This window comes from Oenanthe melanoleuca, chromosome 6, assembly GCF_029582105.1.
Source record: "Oenanthe melanoleuca isolate GR-GAL-2019-014 chromosome 6, OMel1.0, whole genome shotgun sequence".
NCBI classification, from domain to species: Eukaryota; Metazoa; Chordata; class Aves; order Passeriformes; family Muscicapidae; genus Oenanthe; species Oenanthe melanoleuca.
In genome coordinates this window covers 3,446,779-3,459,680 of record NC_079340.1, presented here as the reverse complement: position 1 = coordinate 3,459,680, position 12,902 = coordinate 3,446,779, and the positions used below count along the sequence as shown (strand labels likewise).

At 44.8% G+C, this 12,902-nt stretch overlaps 1 long non-coding RNA gene across 4 annotated transcripts in view; it reads right to left on the bottom strand.

The window, feature by feature from the left end:
* The window catches only part of LOC130255217 (uncharacterized), a 42,007-nt gene extending 29,431 nt beyond the window's left edge, over positions 1-12,576 (bottom strand). For 3 of the 4 annotated variants that reach the window (XR_008840878.1, XR_008840876.1, XR_008840879.1), the window contains exon 1: positions 4,405-4,729. This is a non-coding gene — a long non-coding RNA (uncharacterized LOC130255217). Of the gene's footprint in view, positions 1-4,404; positions 4,730-12,430 lie in introns of those variants that run through there. The other variant, XR_008840877.1, reaches the window with a different exon arrangement.
* Between the last annotated feature and the right edge of the window lie 326 nt (positions 12,577-12,902).

The window sequence follows — 12,902 nt, the reverse complement described above, 5'->3', positions numbered from 1 at the left end:
ATGGAGATATCCTCCAAGAATCCCCAGCTTTTCAATAAATAAGGAAAGCTGCTGTTGAGATGTAAAATAGGCAGGTGTTATTCATAGGAAAGCAAACTGTGGTGGGGTGCAATAGAGCCAGAGGAACAGTTACCCACAGCCTCTCACTCTCATTTTTTTGTGGAAATCACGGTGCTGGCTGGAAAACACAAAAGCCACAACCATTTCCAGCAGTGTTAGAAACTCGACCAACACATCAACCATTTGTCAGAATGACAAAACTAGCAAGAAAAGAGAAGGGGAAATATGTCCTTTTCAAGTACATCCATGGGGGATTCACAGAAATTGGGTGATAAAAATTAAGCACAACTCGCTTCATTTGTGATTTTACACCTCTGGGTTGTTGGGGATTTTCTGAGCCAACAGTTTCTGCTCAAAGGGAGAAGTGCCCATTGCAGAGGCCTCAAGAAGGTCTTGAAATAGGCAGACTTAGAGCAAACACCTCCCAGCTAAGGGAGGTTTTTTAAGATCATTACTACAAAGAAAACAACTGCAAAGCAACCAGCACTGTCAATATATTAACTTTTAATTGCAGTGTGGCAATTCCTGTAACCTGTGCCTTTCTCCTGCAAGGAGGGGACAGGGCTGGCCAGGGCCAGCCTGGCCATTGCTGAGGAAGATGGATGGCCAGCCTCAGGGCAGAATGATTGATTTCCCTCCTTATCCACAGCAGGAGAGTGGGATGGAAGGGTGGCAGCATCCCTGGGTGTGGGGCTTGTCTTGTTCCAGACAGGTGACAGCAGGCAGGAGGAGGTGTCACAATTCTGACAAGGTGCTGCACCACAGCTGGGCAGCCAGGCAGGATGAGCCCTTCCTCCCAGAACAAATTATTTTTTATTTTTGCCCCTCCTCCAGTGAGCTCTCCCCTTTCCACACATGGAATTAAGGCTCAAACAGCTGATGCTGCCCAGGTGTGATAGAGGACAAGGACTATCTGGATGATGAAGCCTCCAAACATCCTGAGTTAATGCTTGCACAGCCTGACCCAAATGAAAAAGTTTCTTTCTAACTCACAAAGCTCAGTTTAGCTCTTGAGATGGATCCTCAGTTTTCATTTCCATATTGTTATCACTCCCAACTCAATGCCCATAACATTGAAATCAAATCTTATGTGAGGCTGCAAAGGGGGTGAGTAAGAAATCATTAAAAACTTCACCACTTCCCATGGAAAATCCTCCTGCAATCTCAGTTTTAAAGGCAGGTTAACAATGGCCCGGGGGGCATGGTGGTTTAAGGATTTTGGAACCTGAACAAAGGCACCAACCACGACACTGTGACACCCACAGCGTGATGAATGTGTGAGGCAATCACTGCCACTGGCCATAGCAGAAACGAAATGTGGGAAGTGGCAAATCAGGGTGGGAAGGAGGAGGAGAGAGCACTGGGAGAAGAGAAGGAGAGGCACAGTAGTGGGGGAGCCCCTGGCATGCATGGATGCAGAGAGGGAAAGACTGGCTGCACTTCTCATTGCTCCCTCCAAACCAGCTGCACCCCTCACTCCAAAGGAAAACAACAAGATCCCACCTAAACACATCACTCCAACACCCTCTGCTGACATCCCAGGATCTGGGGGATGTTGGTTTTAAGGAAAAACTCCGCTCTGGCAGTTTTTTGTCCTGGCTCAGCCCCTTGCTCTGAGGTGGGAAGAGGGCATCTGCCTGTGTGCATAATTGGGCACATAAATAGGTCAGCACCAGCTCGTGGGGCTGCTGCAGACACAGATGCATTTTTCTTGCATCCTTAGGCAAGCTGGAAAATGTCACTTCCTCGCTAGCAATCACTAAACTGCCCTCAGTGCCCACCTGCTCCACGTCTGTGGTTCTGGGAATCAGCTGGAAGACTGAGAGCAGGTTTCTCTTTTTTTTTCATGCAGTTTGTTTGATTTTGGTTTCTTTTTTTTTTTTTTAAAGGCATACTGAGTGATTTAGAGCCCAAAACTGGGGCCAGTGCCCTAACCCACTTCTCACCTGTGCCTCTGCAGCATCCTTCACCTCCCTTTTTATTTTAACTGTGGAAGGGAAACCCCTAAAGCAGGAAGTTTTCATTGGAAGCTGGAGCCCAAGCAAAGCCCATGGAGCAGAGAAATACCTGAGTATTAAATAAAAATTCCAGAGCAGAGGGGTGAGAAGCTGCTGCACATCCCAAGGGCAAAGTCCTGGCCAAGGAGATGGAGGGAGCTGCCTGTGTGTATCTGCACACATGCCAGCTGTTTCCCTTTACTCCTGGCTCCTGCATCCTTGGGGAGCAACATCTGGGACAGGAGTTGAGTTCACAGGCAGGTGTTTGATGCTGAATCCTGTGCTAGTTAAAACTGGAGGATTTGTGGAGCAGGCAAATCCCTCCTGAGCAGTGTGTGGAGACCAGGGGGAAAAAATGAAACAGATGAGTCCCAGAGAAGGAAGGAGCAGGGACACTGAACAAAGCTGAAGCTCTCCAGGAAGGTAGAAGGCAGCTGAAGATGCTTCATAAAGGACTGTGCTTTCTATCTCCTAGCAACAGATGCCAGCAAAAAGAAAGAAAGAAAAAAAAGAAAAAACAAGGGAGATGGTCAGGATATTCTTGGTAGAGGAAATGGGGGTTTTGCCAAGTCTCACCCCACTGGACACCACACCAGTGCCCTCATCCCAGCCAGGCTATTTTTGCCCCCAGTGGCTGGGGTAAGAGATTTGGGTATTTACAGCCCCACTCACAGCACCTCCTGTTCTCTCTCCCCTTGGGGCAATAGGGCCACAATAACTGGGCAAGGGCAACCAAAGGGGACCCCAAAATTACACACAGGATGATGCTCAGCTGAGAGCAAGTGCTCTGGGGTGTTCTGCTGCTCAGTATTTCAGGCTCCATCTGCTTCCCTGCAAGTGTATCTATCTGCAAACAGGGCAATATTTACAGACCCCAAAGCATCTGGCACCAGGATGCTTTAACCCATTAGGAAATGGCTGGAGGACACCCCACTCAGGGCTTTTAAAGACATTTGGAGGGGAGAAAAAAAAACCTGTGTCTACAGGAAAATCCCCCCTGCCCATCCCTGTATCAATTACAGAAGAGGCATTAAAAGGTTTTAGTAATGATTTCTTGTCAATAACCTGGATCTTCAAGTCCCAGCATTCTTACCCAAACTCTCCTGGGAGCAAGACATCCCAGCAAAAAGGGACACACCACAGGCACATCACAGCAAAGGCAGGGGAAAGATAATAGAAAGGAGATATTGGGCAGAGAAAAAAAAAAGATCAGAGACAGCAATCTGTAGGAACAGAGACAGATCACGAGTTTAAAGGAAGGTGATTCTTCACTCTGTGCCTATACAAATGATTTCCTTGCCTCTGCAGCTCCCTCCTCCCCTCTCCCCTGGTGATTTGAAGGCTTTGGGAGCTGCAGTAAGTGTGACTGTTTTTCTGTGAGACTCAGCCAAAGATTTAAGTAGGCAGGAGGAAAGCACTCTCCTTTTCCATCAGCGTTCAATAGAGAGAGAGGGAGAAAAAAAGAGAAACAAATAAAAAAAAAAAAAAAAAAAAAATCAGGAAAGAGTCCAAGCTGCGAATCATTAAAAGAAAACACAACTAGGAACATAAAAACCAAAGAGATGGAGTGGAAAAATCCATCCAGGCAATCCTTCCTCCCTCCAACACTTCTCATGTGTGTAAGGTCATAACACAGAGATTAATCTGCAAAGCTGCTGAGCCAGAGCTGGGCAAACTGGCCTGGGAGGAGCCTTTTCCTCCAGATCTTCTGAAAATTCTGCAGTGAGACCTGTGGGAGATGCTGGCCTTGGGTTTGCTCAGCCCTTGGGTGACAAAGATGGGGAGCAGGGGCCTGGTGCTGGTTGTGACAAGCTGCCCTGTGAATGCTGATTGTCACCCTAGTATCAGTTATTTTGCTAATCCAGATCTCTGGGTCCAAAAATCCTTTTCCTGACCCCACAAAACCCTTGTATGGAGTTGGGGCTGTTTGAGGCAGGCTCTTGTGTTACGGAGGTTTTGGGACACATCCCACTTGCTGGCCTGGTTTCCTGAGGAAAACAGGGAATACATGGTCACAATATCCATCTCTCCTTCCCTTCACTAATCAGTTCTGAACCCATCAGTCCATTTTGGCTCCATCCAAAAAAACCAAAAACCCAGAAGAGATTCACAGTGATGCCCACTGGGCACCATAAGTGTCATCCTCCCTGCTGAAAGAAGGAAGGGAAAACATTTTACTGATTCAGAGGAACTCCTGCCAGGAGAAATCACACAGGAACTCCACACAGAGCCCAGCAAAAAGCAGGTTTTTGAGTTTTGCAGATCATGGGATGGCTCATTTCCATCACATCAGGAATTTCAGTGGGGTGGAACAGAAGAAGCTGTTACTGATGCAATCAGAACTCACCCTCAGACACGTGATGCTGCAGGAACACATTATTCTGTCCTTCCCATGCTCCAGTGGCATTCCCAGCTCACAGAAACAGGAATATTGAAGGATGAGGGCTTATTTCCTCTTCTTTCCAAGACCTTCATCTTTCTTTGCCACCAAGCATTGCCTGGAACCCATCCAGAACTTTCCAGGAGCACAGCATCTTGAGTGTGCATGCCTTGCAGCTTTTCCATTCTTCTTGATGTTATAAAACTGTCTTGTAAAAGCAAAATTAAAGGCTTGAGTGCTGGCCACAAAGCCCTTCCCATGGCCATGTTTTCTGCTGTGTGCAACTCCAAGACAGAAGGAGGGGGGGGCAGAAGGGGGAGGGAGAAAGCTTTGTGCATTAAACTTCTTTATAAATCTATTGAAGGTATTTCATCACTTCCCGACATTCCTCTATAAAACCCACTCAGCTACGTTTACAAATTATAAAATTAGCTTTATGTGCAGGGTCCAGGCTAATGGCACAGCTAAATCTAGGGAGCAGGAAGATTAGATGCCTCTCCCTTGCCCGTGGTGGGATTTATTTTGCAGCATCCCTTGGTGGAGTAGAAGAATTTCCCTCCCAAGCCAAAGCTTTCAAAGGTCAGAAGAGGTTTGACCACTAAGTGGAAAGTTTTGAAAGTTTTTGTGCTCCCCACAGAGCTGGATGGCTCAGGGCAACTTTGGTCTCCACAAAAAAAAATGTTTCTGGGAAAGGAAGGAATGCAGAACTGCAATCCCAGGCTATCCAAGATAGTTCAAGCATATGGGATGGATGGATGATGGATGATGGATGGATGATGGATGGATGGATGGATGATGGATGGATGGATGGATGATGGATGGATGGATGGATGGATGGATGGATGGATGGATGGATGGATGATGGATGGATGGATGGATGATGGATGATGGATGGATGGATGGATGGATGGATGGATGGATGGATGGATGATGGATGATGGATGGATGGATGGATGATGGATGGATGGATGGATGGATGGATGGATGATGGATGGATGGATGGATGGATGGATGGATGGATGGATGGATGGATGGAGATGCAATGGGTGCAATACTGAGAATATTCAGGGAAAAGGGGCAGTTCTCATTAATCTCAATGTTTCAAGGAGGTGTAAGCCTGGCTGCTGGGTTACATATACTTGGTGCCCTGCCACACTGTTCAGGGAAACCTTGGGCAGTACCAGCCTGTTTCCCAGTGGTCTCCCAGTCCTTGGCTGTAGCCCAAGGCACAACCCAGCACAGATCTCTGAAGAGTGCTGAAAAACCCATTACTGAGACAGGAGAGGCATCAGCGTGAACTCAGCACGGCACAAGTGCCAGGAAGGGAGGGGTGAGACACTCCAGCCTCTCCTGCCCAGCTCACATTCCCTCCCCAGCCCCTCTCCAAAGTCCCCAGCCCACAGACAGAAGCTTGATGCTGCTCACCAGTCCACAGGGTGCTGCCAGCTTCCCCTGGGCCTGCCAGGAGGGATCTTGTGGCAGAGCAAAGTCACCTCCTGATGCTTTTGGCCACTTGCTAATCCTCACAGTGCCAGGGATCAACATCACAGGGCAGGAGGGAACACATTTCACCAGTTCCCTCAAGCTGGAGGAGGAAACTAAAGCTACTCAGCCTCAAGCACAGGGGGCATGAAGCATCTTCAAGCTTTACTTCTTTGCTCCTTTTTAAAAAAATAATTCCCCTCTGCAGAGTATTCATCACCACAAGTCAGCCTTAGGAAGAGTTATCCATGGAGCAGGGACTGCAAGGACACTGTGTTAGAGCAAGATTATTTACTTCTATAACCTTTACAGAAACAAGAGATAAGTACATTAGAACAACTTGCTCACACTCAGCAGCAGCAGTGATGCCTGATTCATTCCTGCATGCTGCCCTGGATGCCACAGCCTCACAAAACAGCACTGAACCCTGCTGGGATGGCTTAGGAAGTGGGTTTTGCCTTCGAGTGGGGCTCAGGACCCAAGGCCACCACATGATGGATGCTGATTCCTTGAGCCAGCAAGTGAACACCTCTGCACTGCTCTCTTCCTCTGCCCTCTGACAAACAGCTGAAGTTCTGCAAGTGGCATTTATTTCCCTGGCCATGCCCAGAAGCCAAGCACCCAGGGCAGCTATTGAATTTTGGGGAGGTGTTGCAATTTTCCAGCTTCCCGCTTTGCCAGTCTGGGATTGCTGTAAAAAAAATAAAATAAAAAATAAAAAATAAAAAAAAAATAAATAAAAATAAAAAAAAATCAAAGGTGCATGGGAAAAACAGTAGTTACCTCCAGTCTCTGCTAGGATGAGCCAAACCTCAAAGGGAAAATGTTCTTCATCCCTCATTTCCATTTGCCCCTGAACTTGTGTCTTGCACCTCTGGAGCCATCTCCCATTTCCACAGAGCTTTGTGGGTGACATCCTGATCTACAGACACAGAAAGGAGTCTTTGTTTACAAGATAAGAGCCACAAAATGCAAATAAAAAGCCCCAAATAGCTCAACATCAAACAGGGTCCATTATCTACCCTTTCAAAGGCATCCAGGCTGCAAAACACCACAAGCAATGGCTTTGTTTGGAGCATTAAATATTATACTGAAAACATCTCCCGTGCAAAAACAACATGCATATGAGTTTGTTTATGCTAGAACTTTAATCTCTAAAATAACAGGTCTCCAGAGCTTGTTTTGGGCTGAAAAATTAATACCAAGTAATGATTCAAGGTGCATTGGGCTGGCATGGTGAGGTTTTGGCAGTGTGGGGCTGCAGGAGTGGTTTCTGTGAAGCTGCCAGAGGATTCTCTTGGGTCCAGCCAGGACAGAAATTCTCTGTCTGGAATATTTCATGGAGGATGGTCTCCTGTGGGAGGGACCCCACCTGGAGCAGGGGAAGGATGAGGAGGAAGAAGTGATAGAGACAATAAATGTGGGATAAACTGACCTCAACCCCATTCCTCATCCCCTGCACTGCTGGGCAGGACTGGGGAGAAAATTCAGGAGTGAAAATAAGCTTGTCTAGAAGGGATGGATGGGGGGAAGGTGCTTTTAAGATTGGGGTTTTTTTTTTCTCATTACACTACTCCAATTTGATTTGCAATAAATGAAATCCACTTCCCCAAGCTGAAACCTTTTTGCCCATGATAGTAATTCCTGAATGATTCTTCCCTGTCCTGATCTCGAGCATTCCATTAAGTTTTCTCTCCCCTGTCCAGCAGAGGAAGGGGAGTGAAGGAGCAGCTTTGTTGGGCACATGGTTTCCAGCCAGGGTCATCCCACCACACAAGGTCTGAAGAGGCTGGGAATGATTCCCTACAGCAGCAGGGAACTGTTGCAGAGAGTGCAGCCCTGATTTAATTAAAGCCTTAAACATACTCCAAGCCACACAATCCATCCACCCATCAATATGATGAAAAGACTGCAAGTTCCCTTAAGCTCACCCAGCCACCTCATGAATCTCCTGGTTGGGAAAGTGAGGAAAAATGAACTCTCACTTCATCTTTCCATTTCCACACAAGCCTGAGCAGTTTTGCTGCTCCTGGGAGGTGCCAAGGGGAGCTGTAGCTGTGCAGTGAGCAGGGAGGGGGCACCAGGCAGGAGCACAGCAAAATCCAGGTGGCTGGGACCCCATCCATGCACACCATGTGTCACTGCCCCCCCTCCAGCAGAACCCAGTTTTTCAGTGTCCCTTGGATGCCCAAAAGGATCCAAGACACCTCCAGGCTCTGCTGCACTACAGGAGTTATTCCAGGCATAGAAGAGCCTGGGGACTGCTCAGGTGTCTTTCTTCCTTTAAAAAGATCACTTTCCTTGCTGTTTCTCCTGGATTGCACTGGTTTATTCTCCACTTTCAGAGCAGTGAAAATCCAAGTCACAGGATGCACATCCCACATCCCTGAGGATGGACACGGCTCCAGCAGCTGTGCAGGGACCTGAGAGCAGAGGGATGGATTCTGCATCCAGAGAGACACAGGAGAATTCTCCCAGCTGGACCTCACCCATGGCTCTGCAGGTACATCCCTGGCTCAGGGCAGAGAGCCTGACTCACCTGGAAGGGGAGAAGCCAAAGGAATTTAAGTCCACACTCATAGTTACACATGCAAGGAACATTTTCTCACTGCAGACCAAATGAAAAAAGCAAATATTTGCCAGAATGAAAGTGCCAAATGCTTGGCAGCTCTCCCTCTGCTTTGTTTCTTTTGTTCATGGGGGCTTCAACCAGTTAATAACCATGTTGTTAAATCCATGGATTTACTCCATTTTAGTCAGGTAGGTGGGATCATCCTGAGCCAGCTCATGACAAACACACTTATTTCTTCCTAAACAAAATTTAAAGCAAGGAAAAAAATTCAAGATTCAATGGGGAAGCTCCAAAGAGCATCTTTTTAAGGTTAACATTAGTTTCATTTTGGCTCCAAACATCCCTTCAAAAAACAGAACTAAAAGCATCTAATTCCAAAAATGCACAAAAAAGTGGTTTGATTTTTTCCAAATTGCTACTTTCTGTTGTCATCTTTTCGTTGAGTTCAACACAAATCATTTCAGCTGACCTGAAATGCTATTTCTCAACAAATGAATGCCTTAAGAGAAAAAGAAAAGAGAAAGAAGGAAAGGAAAAAATTCTTTAGCCTATGTGTGTGTGCTACACCACTAACTTTTAGTTGGTGGCTTTCTGCTAACAGATAATCACACCGAAAAAATGGCTGAATAAATTATTCTTCTCACAGTTGCATCAAAAGGGCTGACAGAAAGAACAAAAAAATTAGATGGTGTGCCCAAAAAAAATTAAAAGAAAAATATAAAGTGTGGCTAGATGGGAACCACTGAAGTATTTATAGAAACTGAGCAGTGTTGGTCCCCTGGGTAACCCAGCTCCAAGGCCTGGGGGACGGCTGCTCCATTCCCTCATTAAATAATTCTGACTCATGAACACATCAGAAAACTTGCCTTGTGCCCTCTGACAGTTTACCTCCAGAAAGGCAAAGTTTGTCCAAGAAATCCTTTTGTGCAAATCATTCAGGCAGCATTAGTCATGTTTGTCCCTTCCTGGCCCAGACAGCTCTGGGAATTTGTGTTATTTTCATTGCCTTCCCCTGCACCCTCATCCATCCTGACCAAGTGAACTTGCAACTTTATCTCATCTTCCTGCAGCGCTGGATCAAGACAGAGCTGCTGCTTCTGGCCAAGAGGAATGGCCTTAAATGCAATTTTCATCCTTTATTTTGTTTTATAGACAACACAAATGTCCCTGATACCCTAGTCCTGGCTGGCTCTTGGCCTTCAGAAGGGTCTGACCAAGAAGGAATAACAGATATAAGGACATGACTGGAAGGTCAAACATCACTGATATTATATATGTATATATTTACATTGTATGTATGTATAGTTATATTGTATGTATATATCATTATATTGTATGTATATATTGTTATATTGTATGTAGATATAGAGTTATATTGTATGTATATATAGTTATATTGTATGTATATATATAGTTATATTGTATGTATATATAGTTATATTGTATGTAGATATAGAGTTATATTGTATGTATATATAGTTATATTGTATGTGTATATTGTTCTATTTTACATATAGTTATATTGTATGTATATATAGTTATATTGTATGTATATATAGTTATATTGTATGTATATATAGTTATATTGTATGTGTATATTGTTCTGTTTTACATATATATAGTTATATTGTATGTTTATATATAGTTATATTGTATGTATATATTGTTATATTGTATGTAGATATAGAGTTATATTGTATGTGTATATATATTGTTATATTGTATGTAGATAGTTATATTGCATGTATATATATATATATATATATTTCTACTGTATGTATGTATATTTATACACACAAACCTCCATTGCTTTTATTTATTTAGCTCTGACTATTTCTCTTTCCCTCCTGATTTTTTTTAGCCAGAATAATTACAGACACCTCTCATGCCACATGCAAAAAGATGATAAAAGTGCTCCTAAGAGTAACCCTGAAGTCACTCCACCTTGCACATTTCTGGGCCCATGAGCACACACCTTCTGGGGTTGCATCCTAGGGTGACCAACCAGTTTTTCAGGAATTTTTCCAGGCAAGAGAGAAATGCCCTGAACATCTGGTATTTCCCTGTCTCCCTTCAAATCCCAGCATATTTCTGGCAGATCTGGACATTTGTATCCCACTGCTTAGCAGGGAAAAGCTCTTTCTGAGCCATCTCCGCCTTATAGTTTTTTTCTGACATAAATATGAATTGAGGTTATGGCCCAGCACCATCTTCCCAGGAAAAAGTGGAGATTACATCAATGTGACCCATTAAAGCAATCTTAAATACCCACTGATGGTTCATTATTGCAAGTTACTTTCCTTCCTGATGTAGAATTTATTCAATATATTGGAGGGGGAAAAAAGGTCTCCAGGAAGGCATTGCCTGTGCAGGGCATTAATAACAAAGGACAGCACAAGGGAGGGGCTTGACAAGTTGAAAGAGGAGTTTCCATTTACACAACCCCACTGGATGAATCAAAATCCTCCTCCTGTAGGGCATGGGGGCCAAAAGGAAAACTTTAATTAGGTTGTAGCCAGGTGAGGTTCAGGCTCTTCTCCCAGGAAAAAAAGGGGCAGGGTGGAGGAAATGGCTTCAAGGTGCACCAGGGGATGTTTAAATTGGATATTAGGAAAAAATTCTTCACTGAAAGGGTGGTCAGACACTGGAACAGGCTGAGGGAAGTGCTGGAATCACCATCCTTGGAAGTGTTTAAAAAATGTGTAGATGTGGTGCCTGGGGACACAGTTCAATAGTGGCCTTGGCAGAGCTGGGTTAATGGCTGGGCTCGATGATTTCTTAGAAGTCTTTTCCAAACCAAAGGGCTCTGTGATTCTAAGAAAGAGCTCATTGAGCTGCCAGTTGGACTTAGGTGCAGAAAAGGGGGTGAGGGGCTCCCCAAATCTTCACCACTTGCCCCCTTCCCATCCCCTGTGCAGAAAGTGCTGATGGGGGGCAGCTGTGAAGATCTTTCACCCAGGGACTTCACAAAATCCCCTCTTCTGTTTTACTCTTTGTCTCTGCAACCTGGATCTGAATTTATAAACATTTGGCTGTGAGTCAAGTCTAGAGGACTGGTTGTTTTCTTTGCACCTATATAATTCAATTTTTAAAAAATATTTTTGAAGAAAGAGGAGTTTGAGCTGTGGGAGAAAAAAACCTCTCAAACCCAAGGCTGAGAGAATCATGAAACCATTTAAGTTGGAAAAGGCCTCCAAGATCATCTCCTCCAACCTTTGATTAATCACCACTTTACAGAGCACTGAGTGCCACATCCAGTTGTATTTTGAACAATTCCAGGGGTGGCAACTCCATCACCTCCCTGGGCAGCCTTTCCCAATACCTGAAAAACTTTTCTGTGAAGAAATTCTTCCTGATGTGCAACCTGATCCTGCCCTGGTGCAGCCTGAGCCTGTTTCCTCTTGTCCTGTCCAGAGGAAAAAAGCATTTTCTGGCTTTTCCCCCTTGCAGGCACTCAAACCTGCCCCAAATGCCAGGAGGCTCCTGTGGGTACCTCTCTTAAATCCTGGAGAGGAGGCTGTGGGCTGAAGCTGCAAGGAGACATGTGGCACATCTTTCATTCCTAAAACATAAAACATTAACACCAGAGAATAATACAGAAGTCTCTTTAAAGAGATGGATTAGGGTCCTTTGCCACAGGTCAGGGAAAAGGTTCTGAGCACCAGGCAGAGGTTTCTGTGCCAGGCAGTGAGGATTGCCTGTTTTTCTCCTCACACCCTGGGCTCCTGCTGGCAGTGCCTGTCCCCAGCTCCAGCTCCCACAATATCTGGGGATGGAGGTGCCTTGGGATGTCTTCTCCTCCCTCTGGCCCACAGCAGGTGGTTCTCACATCCCTAAAAAAGCCACTCCCTGCTGTCACACTGCTTATCCCCACTGTGAAACTGGGGACACCTGCCCAGGGGAAAGAGGGGAGGGAGGAAACACCAAATTGAAACCTACCTTCTTATCCCCAAAAAAGTTTCTGGTGGCATCCACTCCTATATTTGCTCCAATTTTCTCTCTTCTTTGTTCACCTAATTAATGAGTCAATTCATTAATATTTTTTGCAGCAGAACTCTCTTCCCATCTATAAAGCAGCCGTGCCAAATTTTTGCCTTAATTATAAACAAAACCTTTTGTTTAAAGCTTTCTGCAGAGAAAACAGCAAAGACTTCTGTCTCTTCACAAGACAATTATTCAGAATGTTATCAGCAAATCTTCATCTCTGAGGAGGATTTCTCCCAACACAGTCCACCCACCTATAGATGCACTCAGGACTACAATCAATACATGTTAATTAAGCCATAGCCCACTCCAATTAAAATTATAGGATCTGAAGGACAGACATTTGTTTTTGTCAGTAAATTAATTTAAGCATTCATTAACTTTAATTTTTAAATTATATATCACTTTAATGATAAATAATTCCTCT